Source organism: Xyrauchen texanus, chromosome 48 (genome assembly GCF_025860055.1).
Source record: "Xyrauchen texanus isolate HMW12.3.18 chromosome 48, RBS_HiC_50CHRs, whole genome shotgun sequence".
Lineage (NCBI taxonomy): Eukaryota > Metazoa > Chordata > Actinopteri > Cypriniformes > Catostomidae > Xyrauchen > Xyrauchen texanus.
In genome coordinates this window covers 10645550-10661304 of record NC_068323.1, presented here as the reverse complement: position 1 = coordinate 10661304, position 15755 = coordinate 10645550, and the positions used below count along the sequence as shown (strand labels likewise).

Below are 15755 nucleotides of genomic sequence, written 5' to 3'. Positions count from 1 at the left end.
ATGTATGTGTGTGTTTGCAGCTGCACTAATGGCAGAATTGCAGTCAGCTGTCAATTGTGCGATGGATACTGTTATAACGGCGGAACCTGCCACCTCGACTCGGAGACAGGTCTGCCATTCTGTCAGTGAGTAATTTCTTAATAGCTTTTTACCACAACAAATTGCCTGCTGTTGTTTAGATTCATTCATCTTAAATTGCTCCCTTCGGCAGTGAGAGCACCCACATTTATTGGATTGTTTTTCTGCTCATCTTAGTCAGGAGGATGAATATCTTGTAAAGGAGAATAGGAGAAAGGGAGTACTATAGCAAAGGAGTGAATTATCCCAGCGGGGGTCCATAATCTACCAGTTATATCGACATCTATATTTATATTATAGAGATACAGAGAAACCGATGAGAGAAGTTAACCAAACATATCAAAGGATTCAAATAGAATAAGAAACAGAGCGATAAAGAAGATTATGCAAAAAATGAAAAATGCTAAGCTAATAATAAGTAACTTGGTGCTATGCCACTGCACTGCAAAAGCACACATGTTTGCAATATATTAGGGCTGTGGCACTCCAACTGGCGGTTCAAGGTTGGAGTCCAGCTTGTGTCATATTCTGATCCAATTCTTGCCTTCTCATTGATTTCCCATTGATTTATGGCATTAAACAATATCCTTAAATTAACTTGACGATAGGAGTCAGAAACATGGTCTGGTGTGTAATACACATTCCAACATGTTGTGCAGTGGCACTTATTTACAATTCAATGTACTATGTAAATATAAAAGCATCTCAAGTGACCATTTATGATCAACTTACAAGAGGAAGGATCTCTGATTTTATCACTAGTATGCTACAGAGTGTTCATTCTGGATTATAGACCTATTAGTTTGCTAAATGTTGAATTAAAATAAGTGAAAAGCTGATTCAAAATGTATTTCCAGTTTTTAATCTTACCACAAATGTGATCCTCATTGTTATTTTAGTCAAGCTCATATTTTAACATATTTTATCCTTTATTAAGTTCTGACAGGTGAGTAGCTTGTCCTTCGCTGTTGTCCGTGACACGTTAGGATGGATTAGTGCTTACACGTGTGGTCACATGCATTTCAGACTACTTCCAATTGTGGTTTTAGTGAAACAACATTTTATTGACTATGTTTTACACCATATTTAGCACTTTGCACTTGTGATAAAATTGCCCATAATGGATGTATTATCAGGTGTAAGCAGGGTCGAAAGTATGGCTATTTTAGTGTAAGAAACCTTGACTAACATTACAAGATTAATTCTGGGGGAAAATACAACAAAAGTGGAGAATATATCTTCTTTAACAGGGCTGAAAGAGAGAAATGTGAACCCATTTGAAGCCGAATTCTTTATAGCGGTACACTCTGAATCCATGAAATAAAAAAATAAATAAAACATTTTATTTTCATTTGAACAAACACTGTGGTAGAGTCATTGATTGCGGTTTGTTTTTCAATGACTATTATGCTCACTACGCTCCACCTTTCCAAACGTTGTGTCTGGCTTTTACCGTCCCCTTCCATATACGTTACCGTCCCCTTCATATACAATAAACCCTACCAGAATATATATAAAAAAGTGTGTCACCTTAATGCGTACGCTTTAAAAAAAAGGATATTTTTGAAAAGGAATAGTAGCTTACTTACTAAATACTGTGCGGTATAACACCTGCTGCATATGTATATATATATATATTCTTTTTTTATATTAGGTACAGTGGAGTCATTATTCCATGCTATTCTGAACATAGCCTAAATATTCATCACCTTCTTGAAGCAAAACACAACACTTGTGTCTTGAAGGCCCCAGTTGCTTTCCTTCCTTAACATATTATTGTAGAAAATTTTGTTGAAGATGGACTCAAATCTTTGAAAGGGCTTTACCGTGTCACCTGGTCTTTATATCGAGTTTCTATTCATCTCTAGTCATGATTGACAGTCTGATAATGCTATTGTGTCCTTCGGGAACAAATCAATCTGCATGCAGATGATTCAATTCTTGTGTTTGCTTTGTCATCGGAGGTGAATGGTTGGTAATGATGACGAGCAGGTGGTGACCAAACATTCAGAGATTATCTGTATCCTGTTCATATAGGCCTACTTGACTTTACATCACCCCATCAAAGACGTCTTTGTCTTTTGTTTGTCCATCACTTTTTCATTTTCTTTGGTTTCTCATGCAGCATTTCATTTGAGCTGTAAATGCATAAGACAGTTTTGCAATTTCAGTCTCCAGAGATGCTCTTTGTTGTGTATTAAACGAGAAACTCATCCATATTTGTGCCCGGCGAGTTTGAATGCATGTTGGTCTCTGTGGTTTGCATAACTTGAAAAATAGCTTAATAGCTATAGTTAAATCTATAGATCTGCCTTTGTCTTTTATGCAAATGGCATTATGCGGTACTTGTGAGTTTGGATTTACTACAAAAATTTACATGCATGTCTGCCATGGATGCATTGAATGTGCAAGAGATGTGAAGAATGTAAGCTGCTCTCTGAAGGCGATTTATTTGTAGACGAGCAGGTAAGAGAAAGGCATTATTTAATATAACTGCGATTGAGACCCTGCAAAGACACATATTATACGTCATCACGAGTGGTTGACTTCCTTGATTTGATACAATTGCGTTCATATGTATATATGACCTGGGGGCAGTGGTGGCTCAGCGATGAAGGCTCTGGGTTACTGACAAGAAGGTTGGGGGGGTTCAAGCCCCAGCACCGCCAAGATGCCACTGTTGGGCCCTTGAGCAAGGCCCTTGACCCTATCTGCTCCAGGGGCGCTGTATCATGGCTGACCCTGCACTCTGACCCCAGCTTAGCTGGGATATGTGAAAACAAATCAATTTCACTGTGTATATATATGCAAAAATGTATGTATAATGTGTGACCAAAATAAAGACTATTTCTTCAGCAGCGAAATGTACCAGAGTTCACATGACCCATACGGTAACCCATACGACCTTTTCAAGCGGAGTCTGGTGCGGTTTAAGGGTGAACACCCGAGCTCTAAAAAAAAAAACTTTCACATCTTCCAAACAAACCGAACACTGACATCATTGGAACCCGTGTGTGCACCAAAATTGCTAGTGTGAAAGCACTAAAGCACTTTATACTAGACATATAGGACCGTGTTGTAGCCAATGTTTTGGCAATTTGGGTTTGTTTCATGTCTCTAGAAAATCCACTAGCAAACATTACTACTAGTTTGAGAAGTCTGATTCATCTTTTGCGAAACGTATTTTTTGAACAGTCGGTTTCTGTGAATCAGTTCAAAACAAAAATGCAATGATTTGTTTGCTCGCGTTGCATTTTGCAGGTTTTAAAATGGTGTAAGCTAAACAGTATGTAAGTAAATTGCTGTTTATTACATATTTGTCACATTTACTACATATTGGTAAAATGGTCCATATACTTAAACAGTAAAAAATCTTTGTTATTATTGTTTTACTTGGTAAAGCGTTAAAGTTTTAAACTAAAGTTTTATTTGTTAGGGTTAGGGTTACTAACTGTTTACTTTTTACTTGATAGATATAACAAAATATCTGCACAGTTGCATATGGCCAATGAACTGTACATTCATAACAATGCTGTTATCTTCACCAAATTCTATCTATCACATTTAGCAGTGTGTATGTGTGTTTCAGGCCTCTTATCCTTTTCTGTGTTCCTCACACCTCTCTTTTCATCTTGTTGCGTTCTCCTCAGTTGCCCGTCTGAGTTTAAAAGCCTGAGGTGCGACGAGAGAGCTAACCCTTGCGATCACTACTGTCAGAACCAGGGCGTTTGTTCCCTCACCGCCTATAACAAACCCAGCTGCAAGTAGGTCCTCCTGCTTTATTCAACTTCAAGAACATTCCTGAACATTCCCATGATTCCATTCACCGCGATCCGGCATGGCCTTTGAACGCCACCAATGCACAAGCATCGCTTACCGTTGCGCACTCCAAGAGCACGTTTCACATGGACTGCAGTCCGCTTTATTGGACACGCTCCCATTTCTCCGCACCATGTTGTAGGTGTGCATTTCTCAGTGTGTGTTTAATTTGTATGTTTGGCATGACTGGAATTTTTTTATGCATTTAAGTAGTTACAACCTAGTGGAGGACAACTTCTCTTTGATTTGTTCTTTTATCATCCATTATTTAACTTTTCTTTGATATTCATAAATTCCACATTTGTTCTTTTTCAATGTTGATTCCCTCTTTTGTTTTTTCATTTGTTCTCAATGGACATTAATTTAAAGTGTTATCATTCTTTCTTTTGTCCTTCCTCCATGCAACGGAAGGTTTATTTTTTTCCCCTGTGGAACCCATGAAGAATATATGAAGGGTCATCATTCTGCTCTTTTTCATAAAATTACTCTTCATAATGACCTCAGCTTTGAAGCTCTATGAAGTGACAATATTTTATTTTGGGTGAACTATCCCTTGAAAGCTTTGTTTACATATGTTCAAAAGGCTCATTTAGTTAATTTTATCTATATGAAGCTGGTTGGATGTAAATAATCACACAGGAAACAAAAATATCTTTTGGGGTTTTATTCTGACGGCAGTTTATTAAAAAGGAATATATATATATATATATATATATATATATATATATATATATAAATTAAAAAAAAACAGTGGCCGATGGGGCAATGTTATTTCAAAAGAGAAAAAAAAATAACTAAAATAGAAATAAAAAAATAGAATATGGAATATAAATAAGGTCAAATGAAATATGGTAATGAAATACAGTTCAATGAAATACAGTAGAGACTAATGTCAAAAGAAAATACAAACAGGGTATTAGCCTACCACATACTTCAGCATACACCACCCTAACACATGCCCATATCATTCACAGCATTTTATGCATTTAACACATGCTTAAATCACTCAAATCATTTTAAGCATTTAACACATGCTTAAATCACTAAAATCATTTTAAGCATTTAACACATGCTTAAATCATTCAAAGCATTGTATGTATTTAACACATGCTTAAATCACTCAAAGCAATGTATGTATTTAACACATGCTTAAATCACTCAAAGCATTTTGTGCATTTAACACATCCTTAAATCACTCAAAGCAATGTATGTATTTAACACATGCTTAAATCACTCATAGCATTTTATGCATTTTAACCAGACTTTAAGGACATATACAAGAGTCCAAAACACTGGAATTCTCATTAAACATGTTTTCACATATAAGACATATTACACTTATTCACAAAAAACTCTGGGCTATAAATCATTAAATAAGAAATTCTTAATACTAGATTTACATACCCATTCTTCTTTTGTTTTGATGCATGTGCAGTGCAGCAGAATGTGGCAAAGTCCACACATGCAGTCCATATGCATCCTTCAAAAATAACCCATAACAAACACTCAATTTTAACAAATGACTCTTGTTAACACATTTAATGCAATTAAAAAAAAAAAATTGTGTAGAATTTCATATTTACCAAAAGAATTCTCAACTAATTAACAAAACCGGGAGCTCTCTTGCACAAAGTACACTATGTTCTGACATGTCTAACACTGAAAGCGGGTGTCCCAAAACTCCAGTCTTAAAGGGGCCATGTCAGATTTATGACTAATGTTAAATTACTTGAAATTTCTCCACTTTTTCCACCACAGTAAATGTATGCTGAATGCTCTCTGTCACCTCTTTCTGACAGCAATACATTCATGTGCGCTCTCCTGCAGGAAATAGAATCCCTGTCCACTGGAAGTTTGATTAAATGTCGTCTATGCACAGTTTCATTCACGTCAACATCTTTAATAAGCGCATAATCTCTCATGTCCAGGGATTTCTGTTGTGGATGCATGCCGCTTGGATACAGGAAATATGCACATACCAATATGCACACATTGCATGAGTCTTAACTAAGAATAATATATCCCTTGAGCTGGATTGTATATCTTGCATATGCCTTGTCATTTGTATCTATGCTGAAGTTTTTATTGCTATACATACCATCAGGATGGTTTCAGGAGGTAATGTTTTAGGTTTTTGAAGAATTGTGTTGAGCAGCTGTCAACAAAACAGGTGAATTAGGGTTTTTCACTTTAATAACTAATATCACAGACTTGATTTTGTTGTTGTTTCTCTGTTCACAGGTGCTCTGCAAACTGGTCAGGTACACAATGCGAGAGACCGGCTACCAAGACTAGCCGTTCGGAAAACGCCAGTGGGAGTGAGTCTAAATTATTAATCTTAACAACAAATAATGCAATAGACACAACAAAAAAATATCATTATTCAGTAGTTATATTGATATTGGTTTATTAACAGGCTTACTGTCTGAAGATGGTCACTAACCTTAAATTTTAATCTCAAATTCATTGTGGGCGCCTACATTCAATAAATAGTAACGGGTTTCTATGAGACCAAGCCTCAGTTTCTATAAGGTCTGAGTTTCATGCTTAGACGATTTGTAGTCTATGTTGTCATTCAAGAGAGAACAGAGAGCTTTACTTTGACCTTATGTCTGATTCCCTCCACCAAATCTTTAATAACAACCTTTTTTCTTGTCATCGACTCCGAGATGGTTCGGTCATTTCATTTGTGCAGTGCGAGAGCTGACATTTGAGGATGTTTATCACCATGGCATTTTAGATACTCCAAATGTCTAGCTGTGTTAACTAAGAGAGGTTAGAAGTTAGCTGCGTCACAGAACCACTCACAGTGAAGTCTTTTATGATTGCGAGTTTTATTGTTGGCATATATTTTACGACGAAGGTCAATGATGGAATCATATTCCGATAGTGAGTTTAACACAAGTGAAATAAAAATCTATATTTTGGGAAGAATATGGTACTTAAATGTATAGCGTGAACAAAATAATCATCTTTTTAAAGTTCTAGCTCTAACTTTATACTTTGTAACACTTACTGTTACGACCCCTAGGGTTGTCTAAGGGTATGAGGGGGTAACATTTTAATTGTAAATGGATTTAAGGTGTGTGTTGGGTTGGCAAATGACAAAAAGCAACCAGGCAAGTAAACGGTATAAAAAAGGTAATTTAATCTGAGTTGTACCACCGTAACAAAAGTCAAAGATAACTGAATAGGGTGTTTACATGTTATGCAAAGAACACACTAATAACGAAACCAGAGGGAAAAAGGACATGAGTGGAGCCAAAGAAAAGAAAGAATCAAAACAAAACAATTCAAACTTATTTTTATAGCCCTCTAAACTCAAATTGTTAGTTCAAACAAAACACAAGAAAGAAAATAAAACAGGTCATCAGCGTTGGAAACGCCAGTGTCTAAACTATTCTAAAAGCTCTCAAAAGTACAGGGGTTGGCACTCACTCCTAACCTCCTACAGTCTACGTGGTGCAAGGTGTATGTCACGTGACTTCTTACCTGTCCACTTTTCCACTCTGGCTAGATGAGCAGAGAGTTATATAAATAATAATGATGATGATGATGATGATGATGATGAAAAGTCACGTAACCACGAATGGGTAACGAGTGACTTTGTCAGTATTCATAAAGAATGTACAAGGTCACAAAGAACCAGGGACGATCCACAAAATCAGCAGCTAACAAGTAAAGCTGTCATCAAATGTAAAAAGGCTGCAAACACATGGATTCAGACAGCTTTTAAAATGAAGGAAGGGCCATTCATTGGTGGAGAGTGGAGATGATGTCATCAGGGTAATTAAGATTGGCAGCCCAGATAACCAATAACAGCAACCTAATCAGAGTGTGGAAAAAGAGAGGGAAAGAGAAGAAAACACAAAACAAGCATGCATACACATACATGCATAGGGATGTAACACTTACATTGATAAAATGTACAAAAAAATTAAAGATTCGACTTCAATAATGTCATCGTAATTTTTGCATAATGAATTGCAGTTGTTCGTTTTTCTTATGTGTATTTTCAGAACGACTTTTTAGATTGTAACTATTTATAGCATTCTTTACGAAGTTTTCAGACAAATGTTTTTTGTGTAAAAAAAGATAGATGCAGCACAATGAATGGAGCGGAGCACAGGTGCAAGCTTATTTAAAAGGTGAAGCTTATTTAACTTGACAAGGCGTCATTAAAATGTGGCGGTCATGCGCAGATGCTAAAAGTAACAGTGTAACATCACAACTGTCAAAGATGTCCATCTAGTGCATGTTTACATCGAAAAACAATGAAAAAAAACCACAAAAAACACACATTTGGTGTGTTATGTTGATTCTTCCTCGCAGCGACAGAAAACAAGACTTGTGCTGATTGTCATGGCAATGGCAAAATGGCTGACACAGTATTTCATTGATGTGCACCAAAGCCTAAAACCGAAACATCCATAAAACAATATTTTTGCTGCCTAGCAAGCACGGATATTTCCTCCAAGAAATGCAAAGCAAAAGTACATGTGATTTTGTCATATTACTTATTAGTTAGGCTACAGTTATATAAAGTAAATATACTATATAATATATAATATTTTTTTCCAGGAAGTATTGCCATAATAGTGCCTCTAGTTCTTCTTGTGATCATCATTACAGCTGTTACGGTGGGGCTCCTTATTTGCAAAAGACGTCAAAGGTAAACAAACAAGCAAACTGATCTGATATCAGCCTTGTAATTATGTTTGTGATTGGTTGATATTGCCTCAGAGAATCTCTGAGCTGTGCTTTATCAAACATTCCTGTGATATCTATAATCACAATATACATGATGCACATTATCTTGTTGCAGAGGTAAACAGGTTCAACGGCAGCCCATGGCGAATGGTGGCCTAAACGTAGAGATCGGAAATCCGTCCTATAACATGTACGAAGTTGACCACGACAATCACGTAGACGTTGGAAGCTTTCTGCACCCAAGCTTCACCCTTGACCCTCATAAGGTATGAAAAAAAATATGAATTCTGTCTCTGGTATCACTTTCTGGACTTAACTGATATCAGTGGCATGATTGTAAAACATTGAATTTGATTCAGTGTTTCTTTATTGCTGGAATTTATCGTTAAGTTAATCGCACATTAAGGGAAGGGGGAAGGTAAGAGTGGTGAATACGTCACATGGGTTTTTAGGCGACATGTGGAAAGTGGCGCGGTGGTAGATCCAGCCTCAAGGAGGGGGGAGTTGCTACAACACGGTGACCGGAGAGCAGCCGGGTACTGCCTAAGGAAAACGCGGGTCCACTTTTGTAAGGGGACCGTACCGCGGATAATACACACAGGGGGAGTCCGCGTAGGAGTCCTTGACCTGTGCAGCACCTATTCCAGTACAGGGTAGATTAAGTACCCGCAGTGGATTGGGTCGGCGAGTTCCTCCGCTGAAATGCAGACCCACAAGGGCTAGGGAGGAATCATCCAGGGATCCGAGAGATGGGATCTCCTGGGAGAAACAGTTTAGCCAGTTGTTGGCAAAGACAAATTGCCATCAAATGCAGTGATGGTTTTGTCCAATGAGAATGCAGTGCTTTCTCATAAATGTATTTGTGAATCGTCGTAAAACCACTCTTGCGTAAATTGTCACAGTCAAGTTGTAACTTCAACATAACAATTTACATAAGAAAGGTTTTACAAATGATTTGTTTAGGAATTCCATCTGCTTGTGTTTCATTATTGAGGCCCAATAAGAGTAAAAATAACTAAATCCAAATGACACGAAAATTTAAAATGTTTGCAGTTTTTTATCCGCACAAAACCCTTCACTTAGTGTCAGATGCTAATTTTTCATTCTCTAAAAATAGGTTTGGATACCTGTATGAATTGTCTGGGCAAATAATAATAAAACAAATACCATCGCAATACAATATTTCAGACATTTATGTGAAAAGTGAGGGATCTTTCAGGTTAATAGGGTCTCTCAGGTCCTATAAGTTTATTTCTTAGTCTTTAAACATCCTTTGTTTTGCAATTTTTTTTCTTCTCTGTTTTGTCGAATTTGGCCAAAATGATTCAAGGATAATTATTCTTTATAGCGCTTAGAGGTTTACACATTTCTTTGCCTCAGCAATATTGACTATGTGATCAAATATAAAAAGATATTTAAAAATTCTTGCTTTCCAATAAAAATAATACAATTATGCCCTCTAAGGTTTGCTACCCCCAGTGTTAACAGATTTTTGTTTTAGTCATTGTTTTAGTCTTTTGATGAAATGTCAATATTTCATCATCTCATATTCATTAGATTTATTCAGTTTTAGTCTGACGAAAATGACAATTTTAGTCAATGAAAATAAACCATTTTAGTTGACGACGATGTGCAAAATGGACAAAAAGTAAGTCAATCTGTAACAGACCAAACTTTAATAAAATATTCAAACATTTAGTGAACAAAATGATAAACATTTAAATGAATAAACATTAAAATCATGTATAAATTGATGCGTTTGAAAGAGGTGTTCACCCCATTTTGAAGAGGTTCATTTTGCCTATGTCAAGCGGAGAAATACCCAATTATTAATAGGTTAGATTAATCTATAACTAATATCTTCTTCTATATACAGATTCTGTAGATGTTGCTTTTCCTTTTCATATCTTGCACTGTTAATATCTTGCAGTATCATTTTTATCTCATCATATTTTCGTCAATAGTATGCTTTAATAAAATTGTTTAATTATCATCATGATGCAGCTTTTTCGTCTCATCTTCGTTATCGTTGACGAAAGCAAAAAAACTTTCGTCAACTAATGTTTTCGTCAGTGATTTCATTGACGAGATTAACACTGGTTACCCCTTTATATGCAATTTGAGTTGCAACCAGAATTCCCCAAATTATTTTGACTAATTTATTATTTTAGTTTGTTTTATTGCATTCAAAGATTTTGGCGATTTCCAGATAAATCTGGTTTTGCAATGCTACGTTTTGTTTTTCAGGGCTGGTGTGTGAAGTCGAGTGACCCTCGCAATTTACCCGCACACCCTTTATCTGCACACACTCTACCTATCCAAAATGTTCCAAAGGAACTCATTCCAGGACAGGTGAATTCTGACCCCAGGCTTTCTTCTAATTCTAATGAAGAATTTTTCTGCCAAGTACTATACAGTAGTTAATTGTCGGAACTGTGTATGGTTATTTATTTTATAAAGGCTTCTTGCGCAGGGCATCCAATCAGAATTTAGATCTCTTTTTGTCATTTTGTTTTTACCAGGCCATGAACTATTCAAACCCCATCTACTCAAAAATGTACCATCATGGACAGCACTGTGGAAAGCCAGTCATTAGCCTTGAAGTGAGGCGTGAACTACACCCAAAGAGACTGGAAACAGCGATTCGAGAAACGGCAGCGTGACCTAGCTTTTCCACAAGCTTTCTGCTTCTTTTTTGTTTTTATATATATAAAAGATCTGTATAAAATGTACAAAAAGAAGGAAATGAAATTTTTATGTCCAGCCAGGTTAAATCATCTGTTTTTGCTTGTCACCTCATTTTGTGTCCCACATAAATGTGCCATTATGATGTTGAGTAACACTTTTGTATTGTTTTTTTTTGTTTCGGTTCGTTTCGTTTCATTTTTGTTATATAATTGTTTGTTTCTGTTTCATTTTTGTTTTACAATATTTTTTTTGCGCTCTCTGTGCTTCAACCGAAATATCTTTTTTATAAACAATAAATGTAGTGTTTTTATTTTCTTTGCGGCTCTGCACCTGCACTACACAAATACAAAAAATGACATGAAAAGCAAACGTTCAAAGCTGCTCAATCTCAAAAGGCTTTACATGTAAAGACAATAAATACAATTTTATATAGGTTTATTTACACAGTATGTATATGTTTTTCCTGTTGGTGTTATGATCGCCAATGCCTAGATATTCCCAAGTTGCCTCTTTCATTTAGCAGTATTAGAACAAGAAGAGACACATATTTAATCAATGCATCATATGCTCTCATTGCACAGATTTTATTTTTGATATTCCGTATTGATTCTGCTTATACGTTTCCCATATTTTGATATTTAAGTTGACAAGTGTGGCTAGATGATTTGAATATGCACAGTCAAAACTGAAAATGAAACCTAACCACTATGGTTTCCTACAAATATCTCATTTGGATATTTCATAAAAAATATCTTTCAGCAGTGACAGGGGCTATAAATACATTTTATTTCACAGAGATTCACTTTCACTGTATATGTTATGCCATGTTTGGAAGAAAAAACATTCTCAGTGCAAATGTACACAACTAGAGGAGGAGATAAAAGTTTTATAATTTTATAGTTGATTTGTATGTCCAGTTTGCTTGTATTTTCTGGAAATGTATTCAATGTAGAACTTTTATACCAAAAATAAAAAAATGTATACAGTATATTGGTCCGTCTTCACTATGGGTTGCAACTATGTTTGTTTTTTTAATGATAAATCCTGTAATAATCCATTATCTTGATATTTCCCCCGAGTAATCACAAAGATTGCTACTGTTTTAAAGGAGTGTAGGAAATGGTTTAAATATGTAATTTAAATACACACATAGAGCTAAGCCTAACGTGATTTTGGACCAAGAACTATGAAATAAAATGTTTTTTCTTGCCATTTCAAATGTGCCACAGTTGTTACTTCGAAATGCGTTTATACAACTCATTTCATAGTGCAGCTTACTGTATTTGCAAGTATAAACATGTAAACAAAAGATTGTTTTTTACTGTTGCATGTAATAATTATGTAATTTTCCTTGTTCATCAGGTTTGTAGGGGGCAAGTTCACCACTAAAATGTCCATTTCAGGAGCAACTATGGACACTTCCATAGATCGCACAATAACGGTAAACCAAAAGATCATCAAAGCCAGAGTTTTAATTTGTTTATCCAAGATGTCATTACAAGAGCAGTTTACAAACAATCTGGATAAACGGCAAAGAAAATGAGGCACATTGCCATTTACTGTGATATTGAATGGATGTTGATGGATCAAGAATTCTCATGCCCGTGTGATCCTGGTTTTAACGAGTTTAATTTTGGTTGGACTTGCTCTTCTGTCTCTAACTGATGGTTTCCTTTTAAAAGCCTTGTAAATGTAAATCTCCAGAATTGTCTCCAGAGGTCTTTTCTGCTTTGCCTGATTCCACCTGTAGTGTGGAAGTTTCTGTTGTTATTTGCGTGCAAGTATCTTGCTTTCGCGATTACACACTGGGAAGGAGATTACGTTTTGGGTGAAGAGTTTCAGATAAAGTGGTGTAAACTGACTGGACTTAATGACATGGCAACGCATGGAAAAGACATTGAAGAACAAGTTACTTTCTACTCGAGAGTAAGTGCTGCATTATAGCTGTATAATTATATTTTATAAAATTGAAAACTTCATTGGCTCTAAAATCTGTTTGGATGGGCCACTTTGAAGCCACTGTAAAATTAATCAATAAGCCATTTAAGGCCTTGTATTACAGTAATTTTACAATGATTGTAAGTGATATTATGAGGTGCAATGCAAAGAGGAGTTCCAAAACCTCATCAAATCTGTTTTAAAAAATAAATATATAAAACGCTTCTGTAAATCGTGACCTCGAATGGCTTATTGCTATACATTGCGGCATTGAACGGTCATATCATTTTGTATAATGATCGATTAACTGTTTATTTGACCGTTGTTAGTGGCAACATACTAATGCTACTTTCATGTCTTTCTATGCATTATTTAAGTTAGAATAGCTAATCTTGCAACTCAAAATGGTTTGCTGTCTGTAGAAAAAATGGTTTTGGAGGACTTGGGTATTATTTTAAAACATACAGTGAGCATAAAACCTTTGATAGATGACTAGAAGCTCAGGATTCCCCAGGTAAAGCAAGAAGAAGAAAAAAAACCAGCTAGGAAATCAATGAAACGTAAGTAAATTTTGGTCCAAATGTAAAGGCAGCTGTAGATAATTATATTGGTATACAAAAGAAAAGGTCAATCATAATTCAGTACGCAAGTAACACAATGAAAACTATTCTAATGATGCAAGCCAAAAAGATTTTCAAACTAATCTTATAATATAAAATCAGTGTTGTTATCCAAGCCTTGTGATAATGTTTTATACTTTTTGTATTAGCTTTCAGCTTTAGTCCAACTGCCATTCCAATGCATTTCCATAATGGCTGCTGTCAATCATAGTGACTGTAAAAACAAACCTTTGATGAACCAACACAGGAGATGGAGTCATCTCTCTGCACCTAAGAAGTGAAACTACAGTAAAATAAATATGTAAATTGTTGGTCATCAGATTAATCTGAAGGATTTGTAAAATTCGGCCTAACCCTTTATAGCTCTTCTGTTTCATCAATGCAAGGAACACACAGTTGTACGTTTTTTACAAAAAGATAAACAAGAATAAATAAAACAAAACTGCAAAATGGCACTATATGCTAAAAGATAAAATAAACGAATCGGTAAATAAAGTGCATGGGATAGAAAGATATAAGTGGTTGAATTGGAAGTAGCAATGCTAAAGTATGATTATTATGTGATGCAAGGGCGTAGCAGCTGCAGGAGATGTGGGAGAGACGTCCCCCTCACTCTTTAAAAGGTGGTTTTGGCCCCCGCACTTTTCCAAGCTAAACCCATACCAAGTCCATATGGTGGATTTGTATACAGTTTTCTTTTCTTTCTGTTATTTTGGGCTGATTGAGCGACCAACCAGCCAATCACAGGTGAGTTTCATGAACCAAAACAACCCTTATGTAATAGGCCGTCAGGCAGACAGTCTATTCAACGCGTCTCTGTTCATTTCTACAAAGTTGCTTTCAACAATGCTCATTTATCCATGTTTTTAATTGGTATTGATGTTGATCTAAATATGATCTGTAATATATTAATACTACACTGTAAGTGTTTGGGCTGTGCGAGCAACCTACAGACAGCTGTGCCCCCCTCTCTCTCTGTGAAGTGGAGACTTAGTGTGACAAGTTACTTTGAAAAGCACACAGTTTGCACAGCTAATATCATATTGCAGCTTATTTGCAAGTATAAACATAAAAACAAATGTTTCATTATTTTGTGTAATAATCATGTAATCTTCCTTGTTCAGCAGGTTGGTAGGGTGGTTGTGTTCATCACTCAAATTTCCATTTCAGGAGCAACTGGACATTTCCATAGATTGCAAGATAAGATAAAACAAAAGATCACCAAAGTCAAGTTTTATGTTCTCACTTTGATTTAACTCTGCAGACATATTTTCAGTACTGATCAAATAAATGTTTTGCTTCATCTTGTTTCACTTTCAGTTTACAAGTGAACAAGTCATTTCATGATACTTTGTTTAAGCCATACAGCTTTATTTGCGTGGCTTTGTAATATAAATTACCTATGTTTTACATTTGAATTACATTCAAACTCACTCAAAGAACATGTGATTAATGTTTGCCAATCTCAAACATTTTAAGTTATTTTATAACTTAAAATATTTTTATTTTTAAGTTATTTAAGGTTAAGTACACGGTACTGCATTTACTCATAATATGAACAATTAAAAGATGCTATATTGTATTTTAATTGCAAAAATGTCACTTTCCCTTCCACAGGTTTATTTGAAAAGAGGTTAATTTGTTTGTTTGTCAATTTAGATCCGACATTGTGCAATGTTGAAAAACTTAAAGATAACTTTTTACAATCTGTCTGTCAGCTGAAATGAAAGTTCTCCTGCTTGTCGAAAGGGATGTGTACACAATTCAAATAACTATCTCACGTGCTTCTCAGACTATGACAGAACAGACTACAGATTTTTCCATAGACCACAGAAAACGGCAGCAGCCAAAATCAGTACCCTTGCAGTCTGCATAATGTCGCGAAGTAATGAGATGAATTTG

At 35.6% G+C, this 15755-nt stretch overlaps 1 pseudogene; it reads left to right on the top strand.

The window, feature by feature from the left end:
* LOC127639573 (low-density lipoprotein receptor-related protein 1B-like) overlaps positions 1-12465 on the top strand; it is a 281174-nt pseudogene extending 268709 nt beyond the window's left edge.
* Positions 12466-15755: the final 3290 nt, after the last annotated feature.